The sequence below is a fragment of the Otolemur garnettii genome, unplaced genomic scaffold (genome assembly GCF_000181295.1).
Source record: "Otolemur garnettii isolate 467f Iridium unplaced genomic scaffold, OtoGar3 scaffold00020, whole genome shotgun sequence".
In the NCBI taxonomy this organism is placed as follows: Eukaryota; Metazoa; Chordata; class Mammalia; order Primates; family Galagidae; genus Otolemur; species Otolemur garnettii.
The window spans coordinates 2,738,239-2,753,342 of record NW_003852415.1 but is presented as its reverse complement, the minus strand read 5'-3'; positions in this window follow the sequence as shown (position 1 = coordinate 2,753,342).

Genomic DNA, 15,104 nt, shown 5'->3' with positions numbered 1-15,104 from the left:
ACAGTCATAACAAACAGTCCCCAAATCATAGTCACTTAAAACAGTAACGAATTGTTTCTCACTCAAGCTCTGTGCCCAGTGCAAGCTGGCCAGGAGGCTCAGAGGTTACTCAGAGACCCAGGCTGACAGGACTCCCTCGCAAACATATTTCCACAAGCACCACGCCAGCCAGGAGCAGAGCTGGAGGGTGTCAAGGCAGCAGATTAACAACTCCGGCCTGAAAGTAATACTTAGCACTGCTCCCCACAGCCCACTGGCTAGAACTAATTGCAGGACCCTGCCTAACCTCCAGGGTGTGGAGAAAGATCTTCCTCCCACACGCCAGGGAAGAGAGGGGAATGAGATGTGAGGGAACAGCCGGACTGCCTGCTGCATACTCTAAGGCCGAGGCCTGGGATGGCAGAAGGCAGAGGACGTGCTCAGAGGCCCGGCTCCCTCCACATCACAGCACTTTATGGTCCTCTACGTTTATTCACTGGCATGAGCTCATTATCCGTTCTCACTGCAGCAGCATTATTCATAAATGTCTATTATTTAGGTGTATTTATTTTTATTCATTCACTCTCAGAGCGGAAAAGTGATTAATAGCCCAAGGCCACACAGGTAAAGGGAAGGACTGAGTCTAGTACCCAGGAGTTTGGGCTCTTGGTCCGGGGGTTTTCCAATTAATTCAGGCCAATGTAGGGCTGGGACAGTTGGCTCCTTGAACTTTGTGATGTTGACTTGGGCTGGGCCTCCCCCAGTGGGTTTCCCTGTGTCCCTGGGAAGGCTTACCCTGGGTCTACATAAGTTGAACCCTGTGCACCAAACCCTATGACGCTGTAGGCAGCTGAGGTAGATGTAGTCTTTCATCTACCGAGAAAAGAGAGACTTCATCAGCCCCCAAACACCACCATGGTGGTCTCTCCATCAGCCTCCCCAAGGCTCAGAGCATGCACCGAGATTCCATTTCAAGGGCAGTGGGGAGCACAGATGAAGCAAATGAGTGACACATCTGGGCTTCAGCAGGGTTGCTGTGGGACATTAGGGAAGGAGACTGGGAGGAGGCTGGGGCTGGGAGCAGGTGGTGGAGGGACTTGTCAAACCTTTGGGAAATGAAGGGGATGAAAAATTAGTCTAAGTCTGACTTCTGCTTTTACCTTGTGGTTATATAACTCAAGGCTTGAAGGGGCTGCTGAATTCAAGACAGTCTGGTTATGCAATCTACATTCTCAACTGTTCCTAGGGCTCCAGGAAACTGCAGAGGGCCCTCCTCAGCCAGGGCTGAGCGGTGCAGGCTGCCATGGGCATGAATGAACAGGGCCCTCACTACTCCACTGAGTGGGGAGGCGTCTGTCATGAACATACACGTTAAAATGTGGCCGCTTTGTCCTTTTCATCTTAGAAGAGATTTTGCACCCTTCTACACATACAGTGTGGGGGCTCCAAACTCAGCCACTGTGTCCTTCAACCCCAAATAGAATTTCCCCTTTTCTGGCTTTCCTGTGCACCCCCTCTCCCACCCATGGTGCAGGGTAGGCTATGGGGAAGGCTGAAGTTGGGCCTGCTGACCCCACACCAAGTCCTCACAGGGCGTCTGGCCTCAGGTTGTAAAATTGCACAGAGAATGGACAGGGTGGGTGCTGTCGTTCGGATGGTGGGGTGGGGTCTGGGTCATGGGGGTAGGTCCCTCTCACTCCATTAGTTCCCACTCCCCATGCCTGTTAAAAAGAGCCTGGCTGGGGCTGGGGGAGTCTAGATCCTCTCCAGTTCTGATCCCCCTTCCTATGGACATACTCAGCTGGGTTTTCTCTCTGATCCAAGTTACTCATTAAACCCTTGGGAAACGGTATGTGAGATGGACTCATGAAAAAGACACTTGGGAAAAATCCACATGAACATGACACAATCATACTATATAGGTTACAAAATTTTTTTAAAAATGACTGAAATCGTTCACTTTATAAAGAGCTGGAATGGTGTGGTTTCTTATTTCTGTTGATTGAGCGATCTTGAACCTAGCTAATGAAAAGAGAGGGTGAGGAGAACAAGAAAGAGAAGATTGTTGCCCTGTCCTCCCCGCCCCATCCCATGGCCACCAGCAAAGTAGGCAATAGGACGCACATTCAGTTAAAGTAACATGTATGGAGAATTTGGAGCTCCGGAACTCCTGGTTCACTCATTACTGAGGAATGAATTCTCGAATTGTCTTTAAATGAGGTGACCAAATTTTCTGAGGGCAAAAGAAGACTTGACTAAAGGACATTTTTTTTAAAAAGAGAGAAATGTTATGTCCTTCCTGTTTTGGTGTGTGTGCCTCAGCTCCCCCCTCCTCCCAGGGAACCAGCTCTTCCCCACTGTCAGGCTCAGTGCAGGGAGGGGAGGGCCCATCCACCCGGTGCTGAGCAGTGATCTAGACCCAACGCAACCCCAGCATCCACCACCAGCAATCAGTTCTTCAACAGGCACATGGCCCAGCCAGAGCCAGCAGGACATGAGGAGTCTATTTCTGGGAGTCCTGAAAATGAGACTCTTCACAGTGGATTTGAGGCTCTAAGGCTGGAGCTGCTGTGGCCACCTGAAGACGGGAGGAGTGGAGGCTGCAGCACGTTAGCAAACACAAAATGAATGGGTTGCTTCATCCCAGGGGGATCTTGCCATCCAGCCTTTGTGTACTTTGGTACATAGGGTTACAGGAGTGGTCTGCTCCTGCACCCAGCCCACCTTCCCTTGCATCATCTGGTATAGATTTCTGGGGCTTCCAGCCTTAGTGTCCCTTCCCTAGACCACTCCCTTCTTCATTATCATCTCTGAAGCCGTGTCCCTCCCATGCTACACAGAAACATGAGATGACTTCCGTGTCCAACACCCTTGGACAGAGCTTCTCTAGGCCCCAGAGCTAGTGCCTGTGTCTGACCGCCTGGGTGCCTAAAGGTGCCAGCTGGCGAGGTATTCGCAACCAGGGCTTTCTGGTGTGGTCTGCAAAGGGAGCTGGGCCTGTAGGCCTCCAGCTGACCACTGCCTAGGTGTTGTGCTTGATCCTGGAGGCAAGGGAGGCAGGCGAGAGAAAAGCTACTGCTCCCTTCATTCGTGGAACAAGTTTGTATCTGGCAGCTGCCACCTGCCGCTTCCAGGGATCAGGGAGATGGCGTGAACAAAACAGGCCAAAATCCTTGACTTAATGAGAAGTATATTCTAGTGGGGGAGTCAAACGATAAATAAAAAATAAACACAGATGTTACATGAGGTCTGACAATTAAGTTCGCAAACTCATCCTAGAAAAAGTGCTACATACGTCACAGCTGAATATCACAAAGGTCACTTTCAAGGTACTCCCCTTGGCCATGTCGTACCAAAACTTTTAAAGGTGTAAGATGACAGTGACTGACTAGGAGACTGTTTAAGCCTGGGTGGTCGGGGAATCTAAATGAAAAAGAGTCAGTCTTAGGAAAATCAAGGTAAGAACATTCCAGATATAGGAATGGGGTAGTGCAAAGGCCCTGGGGTGCGAAGACGCTTGGCTTGTTAGAGGAACAGATGTCAAGTAACAATGTCCTGCTTTTGCTGAGGGTTTGTTATGTGCCAGATAATGTTCTAATCCCTTTCCATCTAATTTAATTCCCACAACAGCCCTATGGAATAAGGACTTTATCATTTCCATTTCAAAGATGGCAAAGATGAGACACAGAAAAGGTATCTGAGGTCACGTAACTAATAAGTGGCAAAGCTCCAGGCAGTGGGGGTGCGACTCCAGAGGCTGCGCTGTGTGGGGCAGCAGAGGCCAGGACGGCATGGCAGACATGGATTTGGGAGCCTTCAGCAGAGAGGGGATTTGAAATGCCAACACAGGTCAAGGGGGCTCGGGTGGCCATATGGAGAAGAGACAGAGCAGAGAACCGGGGTGTCACCCCTGAGCCCTCCAGCACTCAGAGGGAGAGCAAAAGCTGCAAGAGAACAGCAAAGGGTGGGGAGGAAACCAGTGGGGTGTCATGGAAAATTTTTGGAAGGAGGAGGAAGTCAGTGATCACCTGTGTTAAATGCTACCGGGGAGCCCAAGTGTGGTGAGAACAGAGAAGTGGCTCCTGAATTTGGCATCCAGGGGTCACTAGAAAAGAATGGCAGAAACCTGACCTGAACGGACTGAGAGGAGAACGTGAGATAAGCAAGCAGAGACGGCGAGTTCAGTTGGCTCTGAGGTGTAGAGAAAATTCAGGAGCACTGGACTAGGAGTCCAAAGATTGTCCTGTGCACCAGCTTTGTGATCTTGAACAAGGGTCAAACTTTTCCAAGCCTCAGTTTCCTCATCTGTCAAATGGGGATGGCGTCAGTACATACTTCACAGAACTGCAGTGAGGGATCAAACGAAAGTTACAAAAATGCTTTGAAAGCCACAAAGCCCTGTGGAAGACACGAGATATTTTAGGGCTCTCGAATGACTTTCTTCATGTAGGAGTCGGGATTTGCTCCCCTCCCTCTTCCCTGCCTTAACCATCTGTCTCTCCAATCTGAAATCTGTTCCGCCTGACCCCTAGCTGACCAGAGCCTTCCCTCTCCCTCTGTCCTGCTACAGCCTCCTCCTCCCAACCCTGGCTTGGCTCTGGGGGGCTCAGTGGAATATGCAAATGTCTCCCCAACCAGCTGGTGTCTGCCTCCCAGAAACACATGTTCCAAAGCCGCTCTGCCTCACTGGGGAGGGGGAGACCAGGGCCTCTGCCCTCCTCCACGGCCCAGAGAGGACGTATGACCGAGCAAGGAACAACACAGCAAGCAGATGGGGAAGGACTAGCAGGCGACGTGTGTGAGCCAGGGATGGGCTGAGCATGGATGAAGGGACCCGAGTGTCAGGTCTGTACCACAAGGCACTGTCCACTAGGCTACAGTCATCTCTATTGACCTACCTTTGGTCCTTCTTAATAAAATTTTGAGGCTGCCCCCCCTCAAATTCTATTAAATTTGCAAAATTAGCCTTGCCTGTGTCAAAAATATTTAATTACAAATATTTAAGATCTACAAAAATTTTTCTAGAATAATATGAAAAACTCATACATTCACCCTCCAGCTGAAGAAATCACACATTTTCTTCCTCAAATTCAGGAGAAGGCCCTGGTATACCCCCTGGTATAGTCCCCTTCCTGCCCCTCTCCACCCCCACCCACACCCCGACCGGTGGAGCTGATGACCTGAGTTCAGTGTTTCTCGGTCCTGTATATTTCTTCAAGCTTCTACCCTACAGGAATGTGTCTGCATGTTTTAAATTTCTATATAAATGACCACCCCCTACTGCGTCTTCTCTTGCACTTACCTTCTTGGCTCTCTGGGGTCTCTATGGGATTCAAGCATGTGGGGGGGGGGCGGTACACATTTTCCTACAGCACTCCCATGCAGACAGAGAGTCCCAAGCCTGTGGCTTTGACGCTCTCATCCTCCGCAGCCCAAATACAAACTCCAGGGGAAATTTGGCACAAAATCTCAAGCTAAGACCTGGTGTTTTGTTTTTGTTTGTTTTGGAGGGAGGGTTGCGCAGCTAGGGTCTTATCTCTGGGGGAGAGGCCAGTAGGCCTGGAACAATGAGCCGGCTACCACAGTGCTTTTCCTAATAGTCATTAGGAAATCAATAGTCATCATTATCATCACTCGGACAGCACCTGCTATGTGCTGGGTGCCACTCCACGTACTTTATGTGCACTGACTCACTTAATTCTCACACCCATGGGGTAGATGCTGTTATTTTCCCCATTATCCAAGTGAGAAAACTAGGCGCAGAATGTTGAAGTTACCAGTTACACAGAGCCCAGACTTGAACCTGCTTTAACCACACACAACACTATAGCCCCATGGTTCACCCCCAAGTTTCATTTGTCCCCCTCCCATTGGCCAGGTGATGGTCACCTTGGGATTGTGGTGTTTGGTGCCTCCAGCAGGCTACAGGCTCTGAAGCCTGAGCGCACGGCTATCTTGGTACTCCATGAGAGCCTCAGGCATAGACAGAGAGGTACAGAGCCCCGTTTCCCAGCTCTGAGCCCAGCCTCCCCAGTAAGGGGGCTGAGCAGGGGTCAGGATCCCGAGCAAGGGGCAGGATCCCAGGGCAGCCTTGCAATAGGGCTGCTTAGATGTAATGGGTCTCACTCTGCTGTTCTGGAAAATGGGTAAAAAGGGGGGAGGAAATGGAGATTTTTGGACTAAATAGTTTCTAAGATCTCTTCCATCTCCCAGGTTATATGACCCAAAAACAGAAGTTGGCAAATACTTTCTGTAAAAGCCCAGAAAATGCATATTTAGACATTGAGCACCACATCTAATCTCTGTCACAACTACTCAGCTCTGCCGTGGGAGTGTGAAAACAGCCGTGGACAAAAGGTACGTGAGTGCGCCAGTAAAACTCTATTGTGGATGCTGCAATGTGAATTTCATATAATTTTCACTTGTCATGAAATATTATTTCTCTTTTGATATTTTCCCCCAATCACTGAAGCCCGTGAGCCTTTCCTAGATCACAGGCCACATGAAAGTGGGCAGTGAGCCCGATTTGGCCCCTGGGCTGCAGTTTGCCACCCCCTGCTCTAAAAGGAAATGCCTGGATTAGGCATCAGGAAGTCCTGAATTTGAATTACAGCTCTGCCATTTTAGCTGTGCAGCCATGAGCACACCTCTCTGAACCCTCTCTGAACATTTTCTCCTCTGTACAGTGGAGCTGCCGCCAGCTCCCCCCACCCCCTAGCACAGAGGCACTGAAGTGAGAAGATTGGAGAGTGAGCGCATCCATCAGCTCCTGGAGCAGAGGCAGTTCTCAGAGCTCTTAACAGGTCCATGACTCCCCACTCCCCCCAAAAGCCCTTCCAAGCTGAAAAGTCCAGGACACTTTTTGTCCCTTTCTGTCCTTTACCGCTGCACCCCAGCCCTGGCACACTTCTGCTTCCTGGAGCCTGTTTCTCTGATGGCCCTGCTGTCCACTGTGCATGACCCAGGAGCACTGCGCTCTACCAGCCGCCCTGGGATCCTGAGAGGGGTGTGAGCCCTGGGCCAGGGCCTTCTGGCAGGGAGGAAGTCACACGGCTCACGTCAGACATCCAGACCTTGAAAAGCTATTAATCCACTGTCCCTTTCCATAGCTCTTTGTTCAGAAATAGTACTGACTGGGGGGTTCCCAGATGCCAAGTTGCTAGTTTGTGCCAGGACTCTGGCTTCTGCAAGGACTGAGAGCCCCCTTGCATAACCAACACGGATACTATTTCTGCTCAATGGTAAAGGGGAAGAGGTTTAGGAGTGGAAGGAAGGGCCAGGAGGTGGATATCCCAGAGCCATGAGCGTCTCATGCCCAGAGCCTGGGGATGAGCGGCCCTGAGCCTTGTAGAAAAGATGGGATACAAATTCCTTCCTTGAGCCATGTTACTAGATTCTGGTCCCACTGGAAAAGGAAAGCAGCTAGAGTCTCTCTCTTTGGTGCTTTACAAGGACGCACTATGCGTGTCTGGGCAAGACAGAGGAGGGACCTGTGTGGCCAGGGCCACCCCAGGAAAATGTCCCCCTGCAGTTCATCATCTGTATTAGTGTACTAAGGTAACATCACAGATGCAGTGCCTTGGACCATGGAAATTTATTTTCTCACATTTCTGTAGGTTAGAAGTCTGAGATCAGGGTGTTGACAGGTGTGGTTTCTCCTAAGGCCTGCGCTTGTAGAAGGCCACCCCCCTGTCACTGTGTCCTTACATGGCCTTTCCTCTGTGCACACCCACCCTACTGTCTCTGTGTACCCACATTTCCTCTTCTAAGAACATTAGTCAGATTGGGGCCCACTTCTAGGACCTTATTTTAATTTAATCACTGCTTTAAAAACCCTATCTCCAAATATAGTCACATTCTGGGGGCACTGAGAGTTATGGTTTCAATGTATGAATCATGGGGGGCACAATTTAGCCTCTAACACCATCTGTCCACCTCCAAAGCCAAGCTTCTGTCAGCCTCCTGTACCCCACAAAGATGTGCCTGTACTGAGAGGGCCCTTGATCTCCAGTTCCGTAGGGTCTTACAGGCAGAAGGGAGCGGATAATAGGGGAGGGGGTAAATGGCTTTGGTGGTGGAGAAAGGGTGGCTCAAGGAAAGTCTGGTGCTGGGGGGAGGAGAAAGGGGTTGTATCCTCAAGGACCCAAACATGAGTATCTACGATTTGGGACACCTCCACGAGGCCACAAGCCCACTGCCTAGGAGCTGCCCCTGCACCTTGATTGGCGCCACCCTCAGCCCTGGCTCTGTGCTGGCAGAGCTGAGCAGTGGCAGTGTCCTAAGCTTGTGATCCAAAGAGAGTCCCTCTGCACGGGGAGGAGGGGGAGGGGTCGTGGGGTGAGGGGGGGGGGACAGGATCAATGCACCATCTCCTGGGCTCCTGCCTTCTCCCTCCTCACCTGTGTGGAAGTACGGGAGGACCTGGAGGTGAGTGGAGGATGTGCAGGAGTGTGGGAGGTTGAGGGCACTGCCTGCCCCTCTACTAGCCATTCAAGCTGCCTCAAGCTATATCCTCTCTCTTGTCATTGCCATGTGGTGAGAACTTTCTCCAACCTGGGTGTTTTCCTGCCTGCTGTGGCCCCCTCCTTTGCCCGCCCCTCGGTGTTCCTTCCTCCCTCCCCAGCTGACGCAGGGAAGGTGGTGGGCCAGCTGGGAGCTGCCTCACAGGCCGCCTCTCCCTTTGTGCGCACCTCCTGGTATGATTATTAAACGCAAATTACAAAAGATGTGACCTAACCGATCCTTATTTCTTCTTTCAACAAGTGTTGCCTGCAGGGCCCTGATTCCAAATTCCATTTCAATTATCTCAGCCATTTTAGACACAAAGCGGCTGGTGTTTGTAATTACTAGCAAGGAAAGCAGGCAGCGAGAGGATGTCCAGCTTTCCAGCCGGACGTCTGCCTCTCCAGTCTGGACTTTCACTGGCAGCGATTAAAGGCACTCACAGTATAAGACAAGACCACCGGAACATGCCACATCACATTCCCAGATCCTCGAGGGACAAGGCAGTAGCACAAGCCCTGGTTCTGTGTTCCCTGAGATATGAGTCCCGAGGCTTCCCAGCAGCAGAATGACCTAGAGAAGCCCCTTGCCCGTGCCCAGCGCTCTCCCCACCCAGCCACTTTGCTTCTCCAGGGCGCTGCAGGAAAGACCAAGAGTAGGCATGTGTGCTTCCCCACTTCTGAGCATTTGTTCTGGGGAGCAGGAGCCACGGATGTCCTCCCCCTTGTCCAGGGCGTGTGGGGGCCTGGCAGGACAAGCCCACAAAGTAGACAAGCAACCCAGTTGTTGATGTGTGTGGGGTCTTTCTCCAGTTGCCCCTGGTCCCCCCAGACAAAATCATAGACGTCTGCAGAATGGAGGTGGCATCTTCCTTCCCAGTGTGACCAGCTTGGTGCCAGCCACATAGGGCACAGGATGAAAAGCCCAGATGTGAGAGTTTTATAATTACAAGACTAGATGTGCCCTCGTCTTGGCTTGCATTACTAGACAGATGACCTTGGGCAAGTTACGTGACCTTGCGAAGGCTTCATCAGGGTTGACATCTGTGAAACTAGACTGGTCATGGTGCCCTCACCCCATAGAGTGGTTGTGAGGATTAAATACAATTTAATGTAAGGCCATAGCACAGGGCCTGGCACACAGCAAGTGCCAAAAATGCGGTAGTTATGGTCTAGTAAATGAAGACATCCCAGCTGCTCCCCCAAGAGCGGCAGGTGTAAATGCTTCAGTGACCCACCCTCCCCACACCCTGCCACCCCGCTTCCTCCTGGATGCCCAGGATCCTGGGAAAGACCTTGGGACTGGCCACATGCAAGGTCTGAGGCCCACTGCTGGCCACCTTGCTCCCACCAGGGGCTACTGTGCCCAGCCCAATGGGAGGGGCAATTTACAGCCACGCTTAGTAAGGTCTGGGCAAGTCATTTGTCACGGCGAGCCCGGGCACCTTGTTCTACCTGTGTTGAGTGTGTTTTATTGGTGTTGAGCAGAGTGAGGCCAGAGCAGAGTCCGGGATAGGAAACCCACTGAAGTGAAAAATGAGGAAAGCCAAATGGGATTGAGAAGAGTGAAAGTGGGAGAGACGGCAGGGAAGGAGGTGAAGGGGCAGATTGTAAAACACAAGACGAATGTGTGCAGCAGCCCTGGGGTGGTGTCTGCACCCAAAGAAGGGCCCCAGAGGTGAGGCGGGTCCAAAAACAGTGGGGAGGACAGAGCTCAGGGACACGAGCTGGAGGAGCCCCCATCCCTGCAGGTGACCTGGTCAAAACAAAAAGCATTTTAAAAAGCAAAGCAAACACACCCAAGCCCTCCCCCTCCCCAACTTTCCCCTGGGCTCTCTCTCCCCAGGCTACTCGGGAACAAGGAGGACAGCCCCATCCGCGTAGGATTTCATACCTTTCCCTCCTCATCCCTCAGCACAGAAGTTTCAAGTCTGAACTCACGAAAACAGACTCTGCAGTAGGCAGATTTAGAGATCTCCCTGTTAGGAACAAGAAAAGAAAGAGAGAGGGGGTGAAGCTGAGGAAGAGAGAGAGAAAGGGGGAGAGAGAGGCAGATAGAGAGATAGACACTGGGCTTTGTGCCTGCAACAAGCCACTAAAGGTGCATTTTTAATTAAATTTATACAAAATGTGTCAGTTTTATCTCTAGGTTTCAAACCTGACTCTTTTCTATCAAAGGGAAGTATTGATCTCCATTGCCCCGGAGCTACCTGACTGAATTAAACAGAATAAATAGGAGGAGGAGGCCTGAGAGGGCTCAGAAACAACTGCACAGAGGCAAAATCTAATGGCTCCACAGTCATTTGCTGCAATTAAAAAACAAAACCATTTAGAGGGCCTGTTAACACCTTGAAGTCAGAAAACTCTGGCTTCAAAAAAAAAAAAAAGAAAGACAGAAAGAAAAAAGCTCTAAACAGCTCCCAGGCAAAACATTTTAATTGCTATAAATCCTTCCATCTTTTCGGGCACTTGGGTGGCGATGCATTTTCCTGCAGCACCGGAGCAAGCATACACAGCTCAGCCCCACAGACCCCCGCCCCAAGGCAGCCCCCAGCTGTTTGGCCCTTTGTGTCGAGAGCCTGGCTGGGGACTGCAGACACGGGATCTAGCCTAATGGACAAGTTACTGGGCTTCTTCTGCCCACCTCAGTTTCCTCATCCATAAAAGGGGGACAACAATACACACATCATAGGGGTGCTGCAAGAATGAAGTAATCTATTAAAGGGCCTTGTGCACCACCTGGAGCAGAGAAAAATGTGCAGTAAATGGCAGCCTGACAACTAAACATCCAGCCCCAGACAATGTCTTTCCTGACGATGGGTGACCTCATGCAGACGCTGGATATGGCACCCCCTGGGTCTCAGCAACAACCTCTGAGGATTTACCATCATGTTTTCCTATCGGTGGCACTTCCCCTATGAGACTCTGAATTATGGCTTTTGGCCCCACGACTTCCCATTTTGTCTTTGATGGCATTAGAAATAGGCATGCCACTCACTAAGGGACTGTGTGGAGTGATGGACAGGCCGCCAAGGGGCGGTCCGTTCTATCTGGTTCTCTCGCTATTGCCTGGACCTCAGCCAGGGTGGGTGGCCTGTACAGGTGCACAGAGCCTCACACTTAGAAGGGCTGTGTGCTTGGTTAATGCTCTGCTGACCTTGACATTTTTGAATAAGAGGACTTGCATTTTCACATTCCACTGGGCCCAGCAAATCACACAGCTTGTGTTGGCCTCAGTGTACCCCTGCCCCGCCTGTGTCCCCTTGGTACGTCTGTCAAGTACCACCATGTTCACAGTTTCTCAAACCCACGGAGGCATTTTTACTTTCTCTCTCACACTGCCCCTACCAACGGGTGTAAGATGCTGCTGTCTCTCTGGGCTAGTTGTCAAATTCCTCAGCCATCTCTTCCCTTTTGAGTTCTGAGCACCTCCCAGCTCAGTTCCCAAGGACTGTAGCCAGCTCAGTTCCCAAGGACTGTAGCCAGCTCAGTTCCCAAGGACTACAGCCATCTTCCCCTGCTGAAGTCTCTTCCTCATCAATCCATTTCAAGGATGGCCCACTTGAGCCTAGCCATCCTAGTGTCCCTTACTAGGCTAAGGCCAGCCCACTAATGCAGGGCCACTTGAGGTGTGGTTCTCACACCAGCAGAAGAATCAAAATCGCTAAGGCCCAGTAACCTGCATTTTAATGGGCCTTCCCAGGGATTCCTGAGAAGTATTGTTTTTTAGTGGGTCCGGGCTATCAGCCACCCCTGGATCCCCAACCCCCCAGAGCCCATGTGGCTCTCCCAGGACTCCTTCCCTACCCCCATGCTTGTGCCTCTCTGGGAAGGTGCTCGGCCAAGCCTCTGCCTATCAGGAGGGCTGATCATTCCCATCTCCATGTGGGCAGCAGTGGACTGACCAGCACTGCTTAATTAAATGAGGGAAAAGATCAGGTCACTGCCAGATAAGCAGGCAGGATTAAAACAGACAGAAAGAATGGACAAGGGGGAGCTGTCAGCACCCTGGCCTGTCTAGAGTGATTATTAATAATGATAAGCAGGAGAATGGGAATAATAAAGAAATAATGAACTGGTTTTGAAAGTGACAGGAGATAGGATCTGATAGAGGGCTGAGCCTGGGGTGCCTGCTGCACTCGGGGGCGGGGAGGGGCAGCATGGGAGAGGCCAGAGGAGCAAGGCTGGTTTGTGGTGGAAGCTCTGGCTGGACAGGGAAAAGGGCCTCTCTTCTTTCAGGGAGGCCAAAGACCCAGGAGGCCAATTCATCCAGGAGTCAATTAACCTCCATTCATGCTCTTTTCTCCAGAAGACTATGGGCCTCACAGCCTTCTCGTGCATCAAATTCACTTATGTTTAAAGTGCAGATTCCCAGGCCCTACCCCAGAGATTCTGATTTCCCAGGTCTAGATTCTGATTCTGATTCTTCCCTGGTGGAGGCCAGGTATCTGTATTTTGAGCTGCTCCTAGCAGATCTCATACAGGTGGTCTGTGAGCTACACTCTGAGAAACACTGATCTTCGACTAGGGAAGATTAGCGGGAGGGTATTTGACCTGGAGCAGGAGCACATTTTATGTCTGGATTGCTCAACAAGCACAGGTGGCAGCTGCTGCCAAAGGGCAGAGTGTAAGGAGGAGGGGAGAGGTGAACCTGTGTCTCCCAGACAAGCTTTATAAAGCAGGGCAGAGACGCCGCCTGCATACAAGGAAGAAGTGTGCACCCAAATTGGCCTTGCTTGTCAAGCCCAGCTCACCTGGCACTGGCACTGTGGTCACAAACTCAAAATGTCCATCGAATTCAGAGTGGGGAGGCCAGGCAGCCCCTCTGGTCAGGGTCATGAGGGAAGGAGGCTCGGCATTGCCAGATCTTCCAAAGAAGCAGAGGTCTGTTTGTTTTCACTGTGAGCCAGAGGCTTACAACCTCTACCTCAGACAAAGTTTCTCAAATAAAGTAGTGAATGTGGGAAGGTGCTTGTCTAAAATGCATATTCTTAGGTCTTCCCTGCCCCAGACTCTAATCCTGTAGGTCAGGGGGCCCAGGAACCTGTATGTTTAATAAGCTTTGCAGGTGCATCTGACCCAAGTGGCCCATGATCAGGTGGCCACTTCTGAGAAACCCAGTCTTGCAGGGTGGTCGTTTTTCTTCTAGACTGTAGGACAGTGATTTTCAACTGGTGTGCCATGAGAGGAACTTAGGTGTGCCGTAAAAATTTTTGAAGATCATTAATTAAATCACTTTCAAAAGAAGTTCAAAGCACAGTTAAGTACACTCTTTTTTTCCACTTTTTTTTTTTTTTGATCAACATAAAGTGCACCATGGAAGTTTAACTGTAAGTTCAAGTGTACTGTGAGATAAAAAAGGTTGAAAACATTGCTCTCAAACAGCCCATTGAAAGGAGGTCAGAAGAAAATTCTGATGTCCTTGGTTCAGGGCAGGACCCCTATCCTAGTGTTGCCATTATGCTTAGTTTATGGACAGAGCTCCCAAGGGCCAGGGACATTGGCATTGGCCATGGACATCTACTATCTCTTACTGAAGGAGAACCTGGTGGAGGGAAAAAACCTTGCTGCACCCCCAGGCAGGAGGAGGAGTCAACAGAACACTGCCTGATACACTAATGGGAAATGCACACTCCGTACCTCATTCGGTGTTTCACCAAGATGGAATGAGGAAGGCCTGGGTTTAAGCCTCAGTTTCTCTTCTCTCTAAAATGGACATGACTGCACTTCATAACTGAGAAGCCGAAGTGAGATAATGTGCAGAAAACACTTCATATGTGTCCTGGTAAGAGCTTAATAAACATTAGTTATTATTGTTGGAGTTGGGTTGCATGAACAAGGACACACAGCTCACAGGGGCACCTTTAAAAGGAGTGAAGGAGAGAGGTACTGATGGGGAGCGTTCTGTAAGATGTGCCATTACGAGGAAAAGGCAAGGGGTGGGACGGACTTGCACAATGGCCCGATTTCATAAGTAAGGCCAAGTTCCAGGCCTCTATTTGTCTACCCATGTGCATGTCAGTGCCCTGAACTGGCTGGAGGGACACGCTGGTCACCCCTGGGGAGGACTCTGGAATGGTGGGGGGAGGGAGGTGGAGACAGAGTCTCCCTCCATCACCCTGGGTAGAATGCTGTGCCATGCCATCATCATAGCTCACAGCAACCTCGAACTCTTGGGCTCAAGAGATCTTCCTGCCTCAGCCTCCTGAGTAGCTGGGATTATAATCACCCACCATGACCATGACCCACAGCTAATTTTTCTATTTTTAGTAGAGACAGGGTGTGGCTCTTGCTCAGGCTAGTTTCAATCAGGCCTCCCAGAGTGTTAGGATTACAGGTGTGAACCACCACGCCCAGCCCTTTTTCACTCTATTTAGATATATAGTTTAATGTAGTCAATATGTATTACTTGAGTAAGTAAAGATGGTTCTTTAAAAATAGGATTATGTGACCTTTTAAAGAAGCAAACTTCTTTTAAAAATCTGACATCGGCTCAGCGCCTATGGCTCAAGCGGCTAAGGCACCAGCCACATACACCTAAGGTGGCAGGTTCGAATCCCCAGCCCGGGCCTGCCAAACAACAATGATGGCTTCAGAAGTTTAAGGAGACCAGCCTGAGTAAGA